This window comes from Lutjanus erythropterus, chromosome 11 (assembly GCF_056507025.1).
Source record: "Lutjanus erythropterus isolate fLutEry1 chromosome 11, fLutEry1.hap2, whole genome shotgun sequence".
In the NCBI taxonomy this organism is placed as follows: domain Eukaryota; kingdom Metazoa; phylum Chordata; class Actinopteri; order Lutjaniformes; family Lutjanidae; genus Lutjanus; species Lutjanus erythropterus.
Genome location: NC_139327.1, coordinates 7193341 through 7211650, shown reverse-complemented (window position 1 = coordinate 7211650; position 18310 = coordinate 7193341). Strand labels below are relative to the sequence as shown.

General features: G+C 39.0%; 1 protein-coding gene across 4 annotated transcripts in view; it reads left to right on the top strand.

Moving 5' to 3' along the window:
- The first annotated feature begins 1546 nt into the window (after nt 1-1546).
- The window catches only part of arhgap32b (Rho GTPase activating protein 32b), a 168635-nt gene continuing 151871 nt past the window's right edge, over nt 1547-18310 (top strand). For all 4 annotated transcript variants that reach the window (XM_084730649.1, XM_084730651.1, XM_084730650.1 and 1 more), the window contains exon 1: nt 1547-2007. The gene's annotated coding sequence lies outside the window, so the exon portion shown is untranslated. The remainder of the gene's footprint in view (nt 2008-18310) is intronic.

The following is an 18310-nucleotide window of genomic DNA, read 5'->3' as shown; positions in this document are numbered from 1 at the left end:
GTGTTTCTCTCTCTCTCACTCTCTCACTCTCTCTCTCTCTCTGTGTGTGTGTGTGTGTGTGTGTGTGTGTGTGTGTGTGTGTGTGTGTGTGTGTGTGTGTGCACATGGGTATGTCCATGCCTTATACGGTGTAAGAATGTGTGCATGCATTGTATATGAATTTAGGTCTTGTGTATAGAGCTGCAACAATTAACTAATGAGTTGTTAAAGGGACAGTTCACCCCAAAATCCAAAAAATACATATTTTCCCTTGGGCTGTAGTGCTATTTGTCCATCTAGATTTTTTTGGTGCAAGTTGCAGAGTTTTGGAGATATCGACTGCAGAGGAGTCTTACAGTGGGACTAAATGGCACTCGGCTTGTGGTGCTTAAAGCACCAAACGATATATTTGAAACTTTCAAAACTAGTGTCTCTTTCTAAAAATCATGACCCAGTTAATAAAGATAATCCACAGATTTGGTTGTGAGCAGGATCATGTAGGAACTACTTTCTTTCTAGTAGTCTGTCTACTACTTTCGTTCCGGTAGATTCTCCTGCAGAAAAAAAGTAGTTCTCACATGAAACTGCTCACAACAAGGTCTGTGGATTATCTTGAGTAACCAGGTCATGATTTCTGGAAAGAGACATTTCTGTTGAATTTTCCCTTTTATTTTTTTTTTAAAAAGAGGAAAAATAAGTATTTTTCATTTTGGAGTGAAGTTTTAACTATTATTCGCCAACTATTTTGATAATCGATTAATCGATTATATCGATTAATCGATATAATTTTTTGAAAAAAATCAAAATTCTTTGATGCCAGCTTCTTTAATGGGAATATTTCCTGATTTCTTTAGTCATCTATGACAATAACTTGAATGTGGTTGGACTGTGGCTGAAACAAGACATTGAGCTTTGTTTAACAGATTTTCTCCATTCTCTGATTTTTTATGGACCAAACAACTAATCAATTAATTGAGAAAATAATCAACAGATCAATTGACAATTAAGATAATTGTTAGTTGCAGCCCTGCTTATGTATGTGTGTATGCATGCAAGTCTACATCTATATCTGTTTATGCATACATGCCATTTGATGGTAAGGTATAGATGGATATGCATATAGGCTGTTACTTGCACTACTGTTATGTATGTACACAATAGACCATGAATCAATGTAAGCTGAATTATTTAAAAAACTATACATGTAGTTATACAAGTTGTTTTATGTCAACATGAACTAATAAAAAAGAGAGAAATTAAATTATTGTTAGATCTTTTATGTTACAGCAGCAGTATGAAAAGGAGAAAAACATCTCTTCAGCTGGGTTATCTCGGTTTTGTTAGATTAACTCATTATGTTCATACTTCATTAGTCATTTTAATTCAAAGCCAGACACGTCCCTAAAAATACGCCTTGGCAACTGGAATATATTAGCAAATTCATTTTCCGCGTCCTATTTTCTCAGCCGTTGGAATTGTTTGTGCCCACGTATCCGACAGCCCGTGAATGCAGCACAGAGATAGCGCTGCTCCTCTGCTCCAGTCAGTCAGTCAGTCAGTCTCCAGTCCGAGGTGTACTGAGCTCTCCGCTGAGTTGCACACGGAGGAGAGTCTCTCGACAAGTTTTAGCGTGGAAATATCGCACTGTGAGTCCAGCGAAAGTCGAATTTATTCGGACTGTTGTTTCGGAAGGGAGGGAATTTTTTGGAGGACGACAGCAGCCCCCCAAAAGAACAGAACAAATGACTGAACGGTGCCGTCTGTGAGCCTTCTGTTGTCCCGGGGGAGCCTTTTTTGTTTAGGGTGAACCTAACTATGAATACTGTTGGCGCGGTTTCCCTCGGCTTGGAGAGTAATTGAAAAATATTCAGAAATACTTTCAGCCTGACGTGTTTGAGTTGTGCGGGGTTCAGCTGTGATGAGGAGAGCGTTTAACAGCGGTGAAGAAGCGCCAGACGGAGACAGCGAAAGCTAAGCTCATCTCAGCAGTCAGCCAGCCAACGGTGGTCACCGACCACAGAAACACAGGTACTTTAACTTAACACGTGAACGCTACATGCTCTGCTGTGTGCTCTGCTTTCCTTCACATTACTCTGCTAGATAATGTTATGTCGGGCTGTAGTGGGTGTTTAGTGGCCAGACAGCGAAAGCTGCCAATGTTAGACGGCGAGCATGTGTGTATTGTCTGTGTGTATGTGAGAGAGAGTGGACGTGCTGTGTGTGAAGCGAGTATTGGCCAAAGCGAGAATTGGGTCTCCCCAGTCAGTCATGGCTTGCATGGAGCTGGCCAGTCCTCCTGTAGTGAGAGAGTCGTATGCAGAACCCCATTCAAAAACTGGGTAATTTAACGCTGCATTGAGTTCAGCGATACAAAACACACATACCAACAATATTTCAGTAGAATTTGATCTTTTGTTTTTGTTCGGCTAGACATCCAACTAAGTTACTAACATAACTCAGTAATGAGTCCAGTGAAGTGATGTGGGAATATATGAATATGCCGAATTCATATGGAGACTATGTCGACTCGTGAAAGCTCATCAATTTAGTCTTTTTCCTATTTACGCTCACCATGAAACATTGAAACAAAAACTACTAGATTTTGAACGGAATTTGGTTTATGGGGGCTCGTATGTTGAGGTCTGCCTAGCTGTGGTGCGATATGGATTTTTTCAGCTGATGGAAATCAGCGATCATTACCTGCTTCTCATGGCTGATACTGAGAAGATAACCGAAGATTTCACATTTTTGTATTTGAAAAAGAAGCGGATATAAGTTTTAATTTATGCAAACCTGAGGGTGAAAAAAGATACGATGTGTAAAGGTGGATGATTTAATATTCCACAGCTCTAATCAAACAAAATCTAACTGATATCACTGTTATAATAAAAATAATGAACAGTTCTGACTCTTCAAATATTCATTTGGTTTTTCTAGTAAAGTACATCAAAAAACCTCTGGCTTTCGTAGAGCATTTTGCTCCAGAATTTATGCTTAATGCATAATCTCTCAAATCAGATATTATTACAAGCGCAATAAAAGTTTTATATAAATATACTTTGTTCACATGCTGCTTGGTCAGTTGAATGAAGCCAAATTCAGCTTGAGAGCCTGTCGAATTGCAAAAGGATATTATTTATGAATTTTAACTATTTACACTGACCATCAGTTGAAGAAAACATTAAACTGCTAAATTTTGAATGGAGTTTGGTTGAAGGGTTTCTCCACACTTGAGAAGTGCATGTGCGAGACTTACTGTATATTGGCTGGTATGGTGAAGTCAGTCTCACTCTGGCAGCAAACCATTCATTCAGTGAGTGTCGTGACATTATTAAACATGCCATCATCAGCCACTGATATACTGTAGTGGCTCCACTGCTTCTGTCAGAAAAAACTGAAAAGAGTTTTTCTATTTGCTATTCTCTTTTTAAAATGATTTAATCTGAAATGCTGAATCCTAAATTAGGTGTGATCCACGGGGGAACGTCTTAAAAGAAGCTACCCAGTCCCTCACATGTTATTTGATCCACAGTTCCAATGCTCTTCTGATGCTCCACTCCCTGTATTCGATTACGATTTAATCAGATATGCATGGCGGCCTTTAATCCTTATTTAACTAGGCAAACCAACTATAAACAGGGAGGGGTCTGAACATTCACGCCATTCACACCCATACTGTCCAGCCACAGCACTGCTATACCATCGAGCAACATCTCCAGTGGAACGTTTGGGTAGTTAAATGCCTTGCTCACGGGCACTTTGAGCATGGTTTTCTCAGGAGGATGAAGTGTTTTCCAATCATCTCCCTTGTGTAATATTTTCCGGTCAGCTTGACTAATTAGTTCTAGCAACACGCCTCTGAAACCTATTACATTTCTGCCTCCACCGTGATTGGGGTGGAACAGCTTACAAGCCATGGTTCATTATGCATTTTGCTGTTGAGGGTCACGGTTCAGTGCGACGTGTTTTCAGTGCAGCAGGAGAAAACATACCTGCATCAGTTGGCTGTGTTTGTATTGGTGAAAACAAACACTAACTTCTTATCTGGATTGGTACAACTGTGCTAGTATTCCTACCATTTTGGTGTTATTTTGATCCAGCCCTTTACTCTGGTTTGTTATCGATTCTTCTCTGGTTTAGATTTTACTCAGCTTCCTCTAAAGCCCCTGGAAACTCTAATCCTCAGTAGCCTTCTATGTAATTTAGAGTCTTATGTACATTTTAGAAAGCATATAAAAAGTATTAGAAATTAGTTTTAATAAATTCAAATTATTGACATCTAAGTTTTTGTATACTTTCCTGATATTAGGTTTGAATTGGACATGCTTCTACTCATCAATCAATCGCAAAAATTTCATGTCAGTTATCCAAAACAAATGGGTGCGACAAAACCTCTTTCCTCCCATTCGATTTGCCTCTTTGAGTCTGAGCCAACTCAACAAGGGAGAACTAGAGCCATTACAACGCTTCCTTCAAAGCCACCAAACTCCTTTGACAAAAGCAGTAATTTACCTCACTGAACAAGGGAGTTGTTGTCTACAGTTGCCTCGGTCAACAGCAAGTAACATTGGTTCGGATACACGCTAATGTGTTAAAACACCAAAGTCACAATAGCATGAACAAACTAACCAACCCGTTTCTCAAACTTTTTATACTATGTACCACCTCAGAAAATATTAAGCTCTCTGAGTACCATGTTACTGTTTTGTGTGACTTGGTGCTAGCAGCTGCTGTGGAGACTTCACTGACGCTTCTTAAGTAGCCGCCAGCACTCAGTTCACTGTCGTCCACCTCATTTTCAACATAGCGGCTCAAAATATTCCCCTCACGATCTGCACTTGTTTTTGTAATAATTTCTGTCTGGAGCCACAATTGCAGTCTTTTTGAAGCATGTATTTTAAGTCTCTTTGTTTCACCTCCTCTTACTGTCTACTATCTTACTATCACAGTTAAGCTCCTAATTGCATGCATGTGGATGCTAGGTGCATGATCAAGACTCTGTAGCAGTTTGATGATGAAACAAAAATACAGCAGTCAAAACTTATTTAACGTTGATTTCAGTTATCTCATATTTTTCATATTTTCATTCAAAATTTTGTGCCATTTTGATAGTATTATATGTAGTTTTACTTATCTATTTCAATTTAACAAACTATGATATTTCTCTGCATACCACCAGTGGTACACGTAACACAGTTTGAGAATCAAAGAACTAACCAATTGAGGCGGCAGCAGCAAACCAAAAACTTTCAAATTTCTATGAGGTGAAATTGCTGTTTTTGGCTTTAAAGAGAGCATAGATGATGGCTTCAGTTCCAGGTCGGAAGGGGCTGTCTGATTACAGAGTCAAGCATTGAAAATAGGGCTGGACAAAGTGGTAAATTGATCATATGGTGATCATTCTGACAGATATTGTGTTTGTGATGTGATTCACAATTAGTGGGAATGATCATTTTTACATCACAATTTCCATTTATGATGAAAAAACTATTAACAGCATGATGATGTGACATTTGTTTTCTGTACCAAAACAAGCTGTAGCACTACTGTACTTCAGTAAAAGCTGTTTTGTCACACATTTTTCCTTTATCAAAATATTACAGCTTCTGCAATTTGGATATTGCACTTGGCCATATCATGATTTCGATAATATTTAGATTAAGTGTGCAACCTCATGTGAAAAATACTGGATTTTCTTAGGTGGCTAAAATATGTTTTGCTGTCCACAGCAGTACATTGTTTGTTTTTTGTGCTTGTACTCTTGAGGGAAATGTCAGTCCAAACAAGCCCCACCTACACAGTCTTGAGAATGGTCTACACAGCAAAATGAGCTGTTTCTTTTTTTAAAAAAATACCAGGTTTTTAGTAGCTGTGACCGTTAACGTTCTCTCATGTTTTTTGTGGATGCTTATTGAGACAGTCAACTTTGATGTCATGAATGCATACGATTTTTAAGCCAAATTCCCAGAAGCTTTAATACCCACAGCCCTTACTCTTTGATTCCACTGGGCACGGCACATCTGCATCATGGTTTTTTGATCCATCCTCCACACAGCTGCAGGTCCCACCAGCAGTGTTTGAGAAGCATTTCACCCACCTGAGTATGTTTACTTGCACAGATTTTTATGATCGCGAGTCATCGCAAGTCTTTTATTCTGAAAATTAACCACATTCTCCATGGTTTTTCTGTGTCTGTCTGACTTCTTGCCCATTTGGTCTGATCTGCGCAGACTGACGTGGCATCCGTCACAAATTGACTCGGCGCGCATTTGAAGCAGTGAGCTGCTTCAGGGACACACTGAGACACTGCCGGTGGAATCACAGTGATCTGCTCTGGCAGTAGTGGCGTGGCCATAATGCAACGCAGCCGTGCCTGCTGGGAAAAAGCTACGCCATTATACACTTTATTATAGAATCATCTCTGTAAAAAAATATATAGCCACAGTTCAAAGGGATACTGTGAATTTCCAGGTAGAAGTTATATTCTGTCTGGTATTTTTAATGAGATCAGATCTTTGATCACATGGGTCATTGATCAGCATGAATGTTAAACAAGTCTCTGCTGACCTTATTAAGTTCAGGCTACTTGACATTAAGTCAGAGCTATACACAATTATCATAACAATCAATTTTCATGTCTGTCACAACTAAATTTCTCATGTACTGTGTTTTGTAGACGTCAACATTGGAGGTAATTTTGGGTCAGTGAGTTCTTCTATTGTTGCAGTTTTAGACCAAAGGCTTTTATTTGGAGATTTAGACCATGATTCACACAAAATGATGCTGCAATTGTAATTGCGATATGTAATTTGTTCTCAGCTGACAAGGCATTAAAACACCAGATGATTCATTTTTATTGTTCTTAAATTTGTTTTCCTATAGCTGAGGATAAATTTTACAGCTAGATAAATGTAACAGACACGCTGTTTTGCATAAATTACTCATCAGATGAGTCATTGTGAATTATTTTGTTTGACTAAACACTGCATTTTTCATCTGATATATACCACAGTAACATTTTTATTCCAACCACTTGAAAAATATATGAAGGTACTTTCAAGCTGCGATGTCGTCCAACTCTTAGAGGCCATTGTGCCAGGTGATTACTGCCAGCAAACCGGCTCGTCTACTCGGGCTGTATTTGATTTGGTGCAGCAGATGAATGTGGCACTGTTTAAATGACATGGAGGCATAGAAGCATTGAGAAGGAGCTGTTTGGCCTTGTCTCAACATTTCATTTACCTACAGCGCCTTAATGTAACACAGGCCTGTGTATAAATACTGTTTGATTTGGTATTAAAATACTGTAGCATTGCATAATAAATACATGATGTTGTTTGGTCAATTTTGTTGTAGAGCACAGTATTCCTTTGATTGAAATCAGCAAATACGGGGCAGATTCATCCTTAATAACAGGATGAGATGCCATAGAATATAATGTGAGATTGAGCTAACGAAAACAAGACTTTATATCACCAAAGTAAGTTACCAGATAGGAGGAAATGAGCAAAGCTAATGTCAGTGTCACAAGGTTGGACAGCCAGCTGCAGCTGAAATAACAGCACACTCTGTGGTGCAATAGATAAGGCTCAAACGATTTCAGATTCACTGCTGTGGTAACTTCAGGATTAGCCGTATCTTAACAGACAGAGGGTCCAAGTAGCTGTAGCTGATTATGGCTGATGCAAATCTTGGAGACTGCAGCACATTTGTCACACAAGTTAAGCTGTTGCTTTGGTGTCTGGGCTAAGGTTTTGTATCAGTGGAGAAGTAAGACTAATACACGATAAAGGAAGAGGCAGACAGAACACAAATCAGGTTCCAATAGTGAAGAGCAGCAGAGAAGCAGACTGTGCATTAGTAACTGCATTAAGTGGCCTGAACTTGTCTAGTGGTAGGTGAGTAATACTTAGTTTTCCTATGTCTGTTCAAATACTCCATCTGTAAAAAACTTTAGTCAGGTTAGCAGCATGACTATGTGGACTGCAGTTCCCAGACTGAAATATTTGTATTTATATTGTCTTGCTTTCAGCTCTACAGGACTTATGATAAGTTACTGCAGATAAAAACCCAACATATCCTGATTTTACTGCTTTATAGTGAATGATTTTAAATAACAGAATAATCTGTAACTTTTATTGTGGAGGATTTATAGGAAGTTTATGTGTTTATCCACTGTTTTAAAGCTGAGCTGAGGTGCCAAGGCAGAGCAAGTCAAACCAGGCCAGCATATGTATGGAAAAGGGGCTTTAGACCATCAGGTGGATTGTCATGAAATTCTTTATAGACATTCATGGCCCCCAGAGAATGAATTCAAACCGATTTACCAACTCACTGATTTGCTAGATTACAGATCACAAGTTCCATCATGATACGATATTATATTGATCATTTGGACAACAAAATTATATTTGCTGATACCATAAAGTCTGCTATATTCCAATTTTGATTCGATTCACTTGAGGGACCTGCGATCAATATCAGATGATATCATATGTCCATTTAACACATTCAGTTAAGTCAGCTCACAAAAAGCAGCTAAATTATGATTTGACAATTTATGACTGAACTCTTTCAGACATGTGACACTGACATGACATGGGAATTTCAAAATAAAGGTGTATCTTAAAATTGACAATGTAGATCAATATTTTGATCATATTGGATTGTTGGACATTTACTGGCTTCTCCTTTAGTGCTACCATGAGGTTATCCTCTGTGGTTTTGACCGATATGTCTGAACAATAGATTGCCATGAAATTTAGTGCAAACAGTCATTCTGCTTGCGTGACTGTAGACGGATAAAGTTCAATAAGCAGCACACAGGGAGGCCACCGCTGTAAGTGAGCATATTTGAAAGCATTCAGGTGTTTTCTTTTCTTTTAGACTTCAAATCAGTGCTCTGGTCCGTGATTTTTGTTTTTGTCAACCAGATAGCTGCCTATCCTGGATGAAGCCGGTGGCTTTACTTGCAGAAACAGAATTGTTAATGGTCTAGTTTCTGTTATGTTTTTCTAAGAAGCTGAAGATGGATGCCAGTTTCCTGTGTTGACTGTGTGTTTTCCAGCTTTAGCGTCAGATGTGTCATGAGTCTCAACCTGTAAACAGTCTGCCGTCTTTGTTCTGAAACAGGGATGCTGCTTTTGCATAAATTAATATACGGATTAGTCATACCATCCAGGCTGCTAAATTTCCTTGAGGATAACATAATACCTTTTCTATCACCTTGCAGTCACTTCTAAAGCTAAATTTTGCTTTAATTTGTTTACAGATGTAGGTCAGTAGCTTGTTGTGTACAGTTATTTACATAAGAGAGACACTGATAAAGTGTGACTGAGTGTCAGGGTGTATCCAAATAAATACATAATCATTAAATCAGTAGTAAATCAAACATACTGTAGAGCTGTGTGCAGACTGACTGTCCTTCTCCTGTTACGCAACCAACCGCTTTCTTTTGTTGTCTTGTTATGTACATGAAACCTCCTGCACTCTCAAAGGTCTCCTTGTTTTGTCTTCGTCCTCAGCATCCACGCACAAAGCCAGACATGACCTCCGACCCCCAGCCTTAGAAACTGACGCATTGTGCAGGGCCGAGCGTGCATTGTGATTCCTTTCCGCATGTTCATTAAAGATGCATAATGCATACGCAGCTATCCTCAGGCCTTGTCCCACACATACACAGAGCCGCAGACTCTCATTCTCGGCGTGAAAAAGCATCTCACTGCAAGCTCGCTGCACAGTCACAGGCCTCTGAGGATGCCGTGACATTCCCAAAGGAGATTCCATTCCCCCGTAAACAATTCTGGCATTGACGGAGGCTCTGATTAGTGAGTTGCCAGGGTATTCCCACAATGGCCCAGTGGAGGATAATGAGATCAGATTGACGAAATGGAGTTCTCATTCAAGACTTTGTTGGCAACAAGTTTTGTGGAACTGCTTGTTGGTTTAGCGAAGCCATGTAGCTGAAAGTTTCACCGAAAGTGTCTAAATTCAACAGTTTGTTCTGAGAAGGTGCTGAGAGCGTCTAGGAGGCACTGAGAGCTGTCAGAGCCGCTGGTACTTGACTTCAGAGATTTGTCTCTTATGTTTTCTGTCAGCACTTTAACAGCACTTTTTCTGGAGTTACAGTAGCAAGGTGATGTCAAAACTGTGGTGCAGCAAAAATGTGTTTTGCCTCAGTTTCCAGTCTTACCCAATTTTTATTTATTTTTTGGTGAACAGGGTAAAAACATGAAGTGTATTGATCCCTGGGGGGAAACTGGGTCATTGCGGCAAAGAACAAAGCCAGGGGGAGCAAAAGTATATGACTGAAAAGCAAAGGAATAAGGCAGTACAAGACATAAATAAAATATAATGAGGTGAAATATTTAAATATAGCACCTTCACTATATTAAGAGTTTTGTCTGAGTTAAAAGAGATTTTTTTTTGGCAATGATTCCTAAGAAGAGGAAGCTGACGTGAAGTCTGTTACAGGTCTTTCCTGCAACAGTTATTATCATTGTTGATTAATCTGCCGAACATTTTCTCTTTAAATCAATTTGCTGTTTGGCCTATAAAATGTCAGAAAATGGTGATCAGTGTTTCTCAAAGCCCAAGATGATATCATCAAATGTCTTGTTTTGTCCACAACTCAAAGACATTGAGTTAACTGTCAGAATGGACTAAGGAAACCAAAAAAAAAATCACATTTAAGAAGCTGAAATCAAGAAAGAAAATTTTGATTTGATTGATTTGATTAGTTGTTGCAGCTGTAATAGGATGCCATGTCTACTTACAGACAGATGACACATTTTGAAACATGAAACTTTGTTGTGTTTTCCTTTAATTTCTTTCCCCTCTGTAGAATTCTGTCGTGAAACACAATTTTGGTTGTTTATAGCACAGTAACATCTGATTTAAACAATTTGAACATATATATGCATATAAATATGTCATTTACTACAGCTGTATGGTGTTGGAACAGCTTGAAAAGGCTTGCCAAGTGCTTGAATTTGACTTAAGAAAAGTTGTAGGAACCCTGTTAGAGCATCTTGCCATTTTTTAATTTTCCAAAACCAAAAAGAATGTAAGGAGTAAGTGTGTTTTTATCAGCTCCAGTGTAAGCTGCAAACATTAACACATCTAACTATCTTACTGCCTACTATAGTACCCTAACACAGCATTACAGCAGAGGCCAATTAGTATATCATTTGCTAACTACATTATTATATGGGGCAGCAGGTTCCAGCCCCGTTCAGGACTGGAACATCCACTGTGAGAGAGTTAGAGACGACAGGGGAGTGGATTTTTGCTGCTGTCCTATCTTACACCCTCATAAATACCGACCTGTCCCAATCCCAGAAGAATGACTCCCATCCAAGTCCTATGTTGTGTGTGTGTGTGTTTTTGGTTCAGTTTTTAAAAATTTTGGCGGCTGCACCGTGTGTCATCATTTCACATTCCACACACGTCATGCACCGATCAGGTGGCTGCAGCCAACCATTAAGGCAGACAGGAGCTCATGAAAAGATCGAAGAGTAAAAAATTAACAGAATAAAAAAGACAGCAGAAAGACAAGTATTATGTTTAAAATAATGACAACAGGCCTAGAGCTTATTTATATTAAAACTGCACATTGTTATTGAGGTTTCTGTCTTGTCTGCTCCTGTTGACTTTTTTTTCCTATCATGTGGTGAATAGCAAAACTGACTCACATCCTGTGGGAATCCAATAAGATTCCTGAGAAAGTGTCAGCATTTAGTGGGTGAGTCTGTCCTGGATAACAGTTTATCAGACTTTGGGGTAAAGTTACCTAGTCTGTCCTGCTCTCTGTTGGATTTGGGGAAGCTTGCACTCCATTACCCCCCAAATCCTTTGTCTGAGAGAGTGTAATGTTAACCAAACTGTTAATTTGTTGTCTTTGTTCTCAGTCCTTCTCTTGTGTAAGTGAAACATACAGAAAATAAGAACAGCAAACTTATGTCCTGTGGGTTGCTTTTTTTAGTGTATATATATCTATAGTAAGCATCTACACAGGGTTATTATGTTAACAAATAACATTCTAATCACATTCTTTTGTAATACTGTAGTGTACTATGACTGACTAGCTTCACCCTTCAAAACAAAACCAGTGCTGCTCCCCACATCTTCTAACATCAGCTAGCCAGGATACGTCACTTTTTGCCTGAAACGTTTAGCCTCAGTCTGTCAGCATTATATCATGTAGTAGCCATTCTAGGAATATTTAAGATCTCTTTTTATATGATTCAGTCCAGATGTCGACACGCCCACAGTTGGGAGAAGCAGCAGGAGTAGTGGCACAGAAGCTAAGCAGTGTACTCCTGTGGACAGGGTCTGCAGCAAATGTATTTTAACCACCTAAAAAAAGAAAAAACTGTTTAAGAGTACTCTGCGTTTAGTGTATTTTCACTGCCATGCTGTCAGACAGCTCACTTAGTTAATTATTTAGCTGGCTAGCTAGCTACAGCTTATATAATCTGAATGCAAAAGTTGTCATTTCATCAGACAAAATTGATAGTAACAAGTTTTTACTTCTGTGTAAATCAGACCTGTGTGTGTGTGTGTAAAATTACTCCACTCCACTGTGATCAGTGTCCGGTATTGTTGTTTATGTCCTTTCAGCATCTTTCAGAGTTCACGTGGTGATGATGTCACTGCTGTCAATTATTATTACACTTGTTAAAATGAGCATGTGAGCAGCTGCAATCAGTTCCCTGGGTTCAGGTCCAGTGAGTGACCTTTGTCACGTGTCACCCCTCCCCTCTCTCCAGTGTCTTTTCTGTCTATATCTTTCCAGAGCTATCTAAGGAAGGCAGAAATCCCCAAAATATAATAAATATGTCTCTAAAATGCATTTTTAATGTCATGCCAAGGTTTAAATCATGACACAGTCCCCATATTTACGCTGCTGCAGCACTAAATGAATTGTTTCCTGTAAATGATCTATGCCAGCAGACTCATCCATAAATTTCATTCAAGCTACTTGAAGCTTTACTCATTGAAGAGCTGACTTTCAGCCACTGCTGGACAGTAGTTATTCTCAGTGCCAGTTAGTGTGAGAAGTGGCTTATTAAAATAGTTTGAAGACATTAAAAAAACGGTCTTTTCATTCACTTCACACCACAGTTTAATGAAGCATCACATTGGCCTGTGGTTCAGCCGTTTAAGTGGCCACACCTATTCTTGACATTTTTGAGTAACTGAGATAAAGGTGAGCGAAAAAGCTCCTGGGTTAAATGTTAAACTCTTCATGATTGGCATATTCCTTTACGAGGTGTCCACATGCTAAGCATGAGACAGAGATGTCCTACATTGCAGTGAGTTGACATGCCCTTCTTCTTCAAATTCAAAGTAAAAGTGGTTAGAACAATGAGATCTAGACCCACCCCATTAAGGAGATGTCATTACTTTTCTTCCAGTGTCCTTGACATGTCATCCCTCCATGCGTTTGTGTTTAGCTCTTCCTGTTTTGGTCGCACTGTAGCCTGATTTTTCTTTTTCCAGGCCGAGCTCCTGAGCTCCATGGCGCTCTGAAGCCCTGGGGCTCCAGTCCAGACACCAAAGACCCACTGAGGCAAAACCGCCCCTTAAGCAGAGTTGTCTAGTGGGTCACACTTGTGCATTCACTGAAACCGTTCATTGGACAACCACTTTCCAACATCCCCCTTTTTTCCCCTCTGCCATCCCACTAATTAGGTCGATGGGTGTCATGTTGTCAGGGAGCATTAAGGTCAAATGCACCTATCATGTCACGACAGGACTCCTGTCAATACCTTATTTGGACAAGGAAGTGATCTTCATGTCTTCTTAGTCAGTTTAGGAAAAAGTCTTTTGTAATAATAATTTCTGAGGAGATATGAGATAAGTTTATTGTAGCACACCCATTCTTAAGAACTGAGGCAAGTCATGTCATGTCAAGTTCTTGACATCAACACTCCAATACCAATTTGTGGTGAAAATTAATTCTTTAAGGATTTATATATCCGTGTCAGAAAATACCCTTGTCCTAGACAATAATTTACAACTTCAAACGTTTTAAAACTTTATTAAAAGCCTTCAAAATCTGAAACTAACAATACCTACTGATAACATAAGCATACAAACGTGCTATTATAACTTTGTTTTAGAGTTGATTTTTTTATGAACATGCTGGCCTTTTAAAGTTGTCTCCCAGATTTCCATCAGCTCAATCAGAATTTTACAAAGGCTTGAGTTGATCAGGCATAAAAAGGGTTAGCTCTACTCTGAGGACCCCTGTCTCACTTCCTGGTTTAAAAAAAGGCATGAATACTGCTCAAGCACTGGTAAGATTTCTGTTTTTTTTTTTAATTCACGAATAATGATAATGATATTGCTACCAGATCTGTCTCAACCATAACATGTCAACTTTGAGCAACTTTACCAATTACAATGGCTACTCACTGTGACTGTGCTGTGAAATCAAAAGAGTAATTTTTTTCATATCCGTAAGACATCAAAAATTGACGTTTGACATCTACATTTAATAAAAAGTTTAATCACTGGGAGGTTGGTCCATTACAAGGTTTAATAGCCAAGAGTTTGATCTTTTAAAATATATTTTCCTGCATAATTGAAGGATAAAAATCAAACCCCCTTCAAAATACAGTTTTGTCCCAATGCTCAAGAATGAGTGAGAGCAAATAAAAGAAAAAAGCAGTAAAAACAGGGAAAAAGCGTTAAATAAGTATCTATCAACTTAATGTGGGGGAAATAGCTTTTGACTGGTTAAAATGAATCAGTCATGTCAGGGTCTCGCTGTGTTTTTTTATCTGCTCCCTCTATGTTTTGTACAATAATTCTTCGATCTGATGAGATCTATAAGAATTTGATAAGTGTATGCATTATTTAACTTTTTGTTCATTCATAATTCTGCCTGCTTCTGTTGAATCATTTTGAAGTGATACGCTTTAAGTAGAAATCAAACACATTTTTCCTGCTTCTCATCAGAATCCTCATTCCCTCAGGGGGTTTGATGTCATTTATTTTCTGTGGTGGTGTATCTTGTCTGAAACGGATTGGTCCAGCCCTGCACTGCTCTTCCTCAGATTTTTATCGCACCATTAGTTGAAATGTTCAATTCAATGTTAAACCTTCATCACTTGTGTCTCGTTCTCTGCAGGACGGGTCTTTGTAAAAGGTTTCTAAGATATCTTGAATTGTATAACTTCAAGGCCTGATATATTTTTATGGTTGATGAAGGACTTAAATTTGTGAGTTTTTATTTAATATTGTAGCAGAATTAACTGTATGAAAGTCTTAAGCTTAAGTGTGCCTGATGGTCTGCTGTGGTGGACAGATGAGTTGGCAGTACTCAGTAAAGTTGGCATCCTGTATGGGAGAGGTGACTGCATTCGTAGGCTGTTTGGTGCATTCAGCCCTCCATTTTGTATTTCTCTGTGGTAAACCGCATTTAAAAGTCTAAAGCGTAAGTGGTGACATTGAGCCAACATGTATTATAATACCAGGACCCTGAAACTGAAGCAGCAGTTCTGCCGTTATTTGTTTTGTCATTTACACCTGTGCTTTTCCAACAGTCTTCCTAATGTTTTCTGGGGAAAAAAGGCCTGTTGTCTGTGCTGCATCTCCTGAGGCCTCACTAAGCTAGCATTTTAAACAGGTCGGGCTCTGAACCAGCTTTCTATTATTTTCTAAAACACTCCAGAGCCACAGCCTCCTTATGCAGCGATTGGCCATGTGAAAGGCAGGTTTTACACTGCTACAGTTTTGCATTACTACTACTACTTTGGTCACTTTTTGTGCAACACAGTAAACAGATTTCGAGGAGACACTGTCCAAAACGGGGCTTAACATTAAGTATTGCCAGAATGCCCAAGGCAAGAAAAATGGCATGTTGGGCTAGTAAATCTAGGAACTCACTTGCTCAATCAGACGTGGTAAAAAATGAATTAAATGTTAAAAAGTTTTTCCTGGAGCTGATGAAGGAAATAGCTAAGGGGTGAGCCATCTCACTTCCTTGTTATCTGTGTTGAGTTGCACATGCACTGTACCTATTGTTGCCTTGCGAGGCCGCTGGATTCACAAGATTATGCAAAAATCCCTCTTGTCAGGCTTCAAATTACCAGTTTGTGGCTGCAGCATCCTAAGAGGGACTAGTGGCAACTCCAGGTGTGGTTTTTATGTGCTATGACAGTGAGAAGCATTCACCAAAGTGACTCATGGGCCTGTGTGGTACACCGGTTCGCCTTTACTGTAGTAAAAATTTACTTTGGGCAAGTACATTTCTACCTTATTTGTCCAATCAGTCAGTTGAAAAAAATGTTGTTGAACCCTGCAACAGCTGCTGTGATTTTATCCCCATTTGTACAGTACCTTATATCTCACCCAGATGATAGTAGCCCTTTTGCCCCGCTTGTGAGTGTGGCCTTTGTACAACCAAAGAATATTAAGACCCCTAGTACCTCTTTGTCCAGGCTCCCATCCTCTTCTGTTTATTTTTATACCCATGAAAAGGCTTGCTAAGCAAGGTATATTGAATTATGTTCACTTATATTACCTCAGAGTTAGCAGCTTATTTATCCCTAGACATTGATGGTACTGTTTCCTGTGCTTGAATCACTGTGTGAAATGCTATGTGAGTAATGTTTATAGACTGCACAGTTGGGGTTGAACAGCAGTTGATTTCATTGTAACAGCAAAGCAGAGCATCATTGGCAGCAGTTAGAGCTATTCACTTCCTTATCATGTGGCAGACAGCATTAAACTGTCCGGTCAGTGAAGCACGATGTGTCTCTCCCATTCTTTTTGTCTCTTTGTCTTTTCTATTGAAAGGACCATAAGTCATGTATTGTGCTATAGGCCTCGAACCCAAACACATTTTTTATTTTATGCTTTTTCAAGACAAGGAGTAACAGTCTGATTAACTTGTTTTTTCTTTGTGTGCATTCTGAGACTGGTTCAATCAACATCCCCTGTTTTTCTGTTTTCTTCTTCACTTCCCAGCATTAATCCATTCTTAATCCATCAGTTTTAAGTCCATCGGACATCCCAAAGACTTTTAGCTCCAAGGAAGATCCATACAGGGGCTAGGTGATGTGTATCTATTCATCAATACAGCATTATTGCTGTCCTCCGTCTTTGCTTTTTTATTCAGAAGGTGTGAAATTGTCTGTTATCAAGCATCTCCCTCAAAGAAAAGTGAAGTCAATATTTTATTGGAGTTGAAGGGTAAGGATTGGTAAATATACGCTGTTTGAATAGCTACTGACCTGTGCTTGATTGCCTCATAAGTTGTTGTTGACTAAGTCCAGTTTAGATCTCTTGTCCTAAGTCCGTAAATATGTTTTTCTCTCAATGCTGTTTAGGTACTATTCAACAGAGAAAGTTTTAGATTCCAAGAATGTCTGACTGTGCTTGCCCTTGATACTACATGCACTGACTGAGATGGACTACTAAAAGAAAAGTTGTCTTTTCTTCTCCAACACCTGCAAGCTTTGGTGAAAAGATGTTAATTTCCTAAGGAAATTTAAGAACAAAGGGCTGAGACAGCTATACAGAAATGTACAATTTCACTTCATTTACAAAATTATGTTTACTGGAATGGAGAGACTTGCCAGCCATTACTCATCAAAGATATTGAAATAAATGGGCACTCAAAAATATTGTGGTTTAGGGGTAATTTTTTATCTTCTAACATCCCAGATTGTTAAAGATTTTAGTACACAATTCGTACAAATGCTTCATCATGACAGCATTTGCAAGGCTTGCAATTGTGTTGTGAATTTCGGAGTGAGCTAACCGCCTTTATCAGCAAGCAGTACACAGTATCTTTGCTCGGCCTTGAGGAATTAAAGCATTTATTCACAGACAAGCAGCCTAAACTATACTCACAATGCACTGCTATGCGTCCACAGTTATGTCACACGCGTTCTCTCTCTTTGTCTCTTAACTTCACACTAATGCACACAACCTACAAACTGAGTTATTCCTTAAAGGAGTTTAGAGCTGCAGCAATTAATGAATTAATACGTTTTCAAATTAATAGCCAACTAGTTTGATAATCAGTTAATCTGTCTGGAAGAAAAGCCAAAATTTTCTGATTCCATTTTAAGTGTGATTATCAACTGGTTTCTTTACTCCTTTATGAAAGTTAACTGTGGCTAAAACAAGCAAAACGAGACCTTTTAGGCTTTGCCAAACACTGATCAATATTGATAGATAGAAATAATCATTAGTTGCAGCTCTAAAAGACTTTGCTACTTGTGTAACTTGTCTTGGTTTAAATCCCCAGTGCTTAGTTCTGGTGGGCTGCCAGCTTGCAATACACTGTCAGAAACCCTGCAGCTAGCTAGCG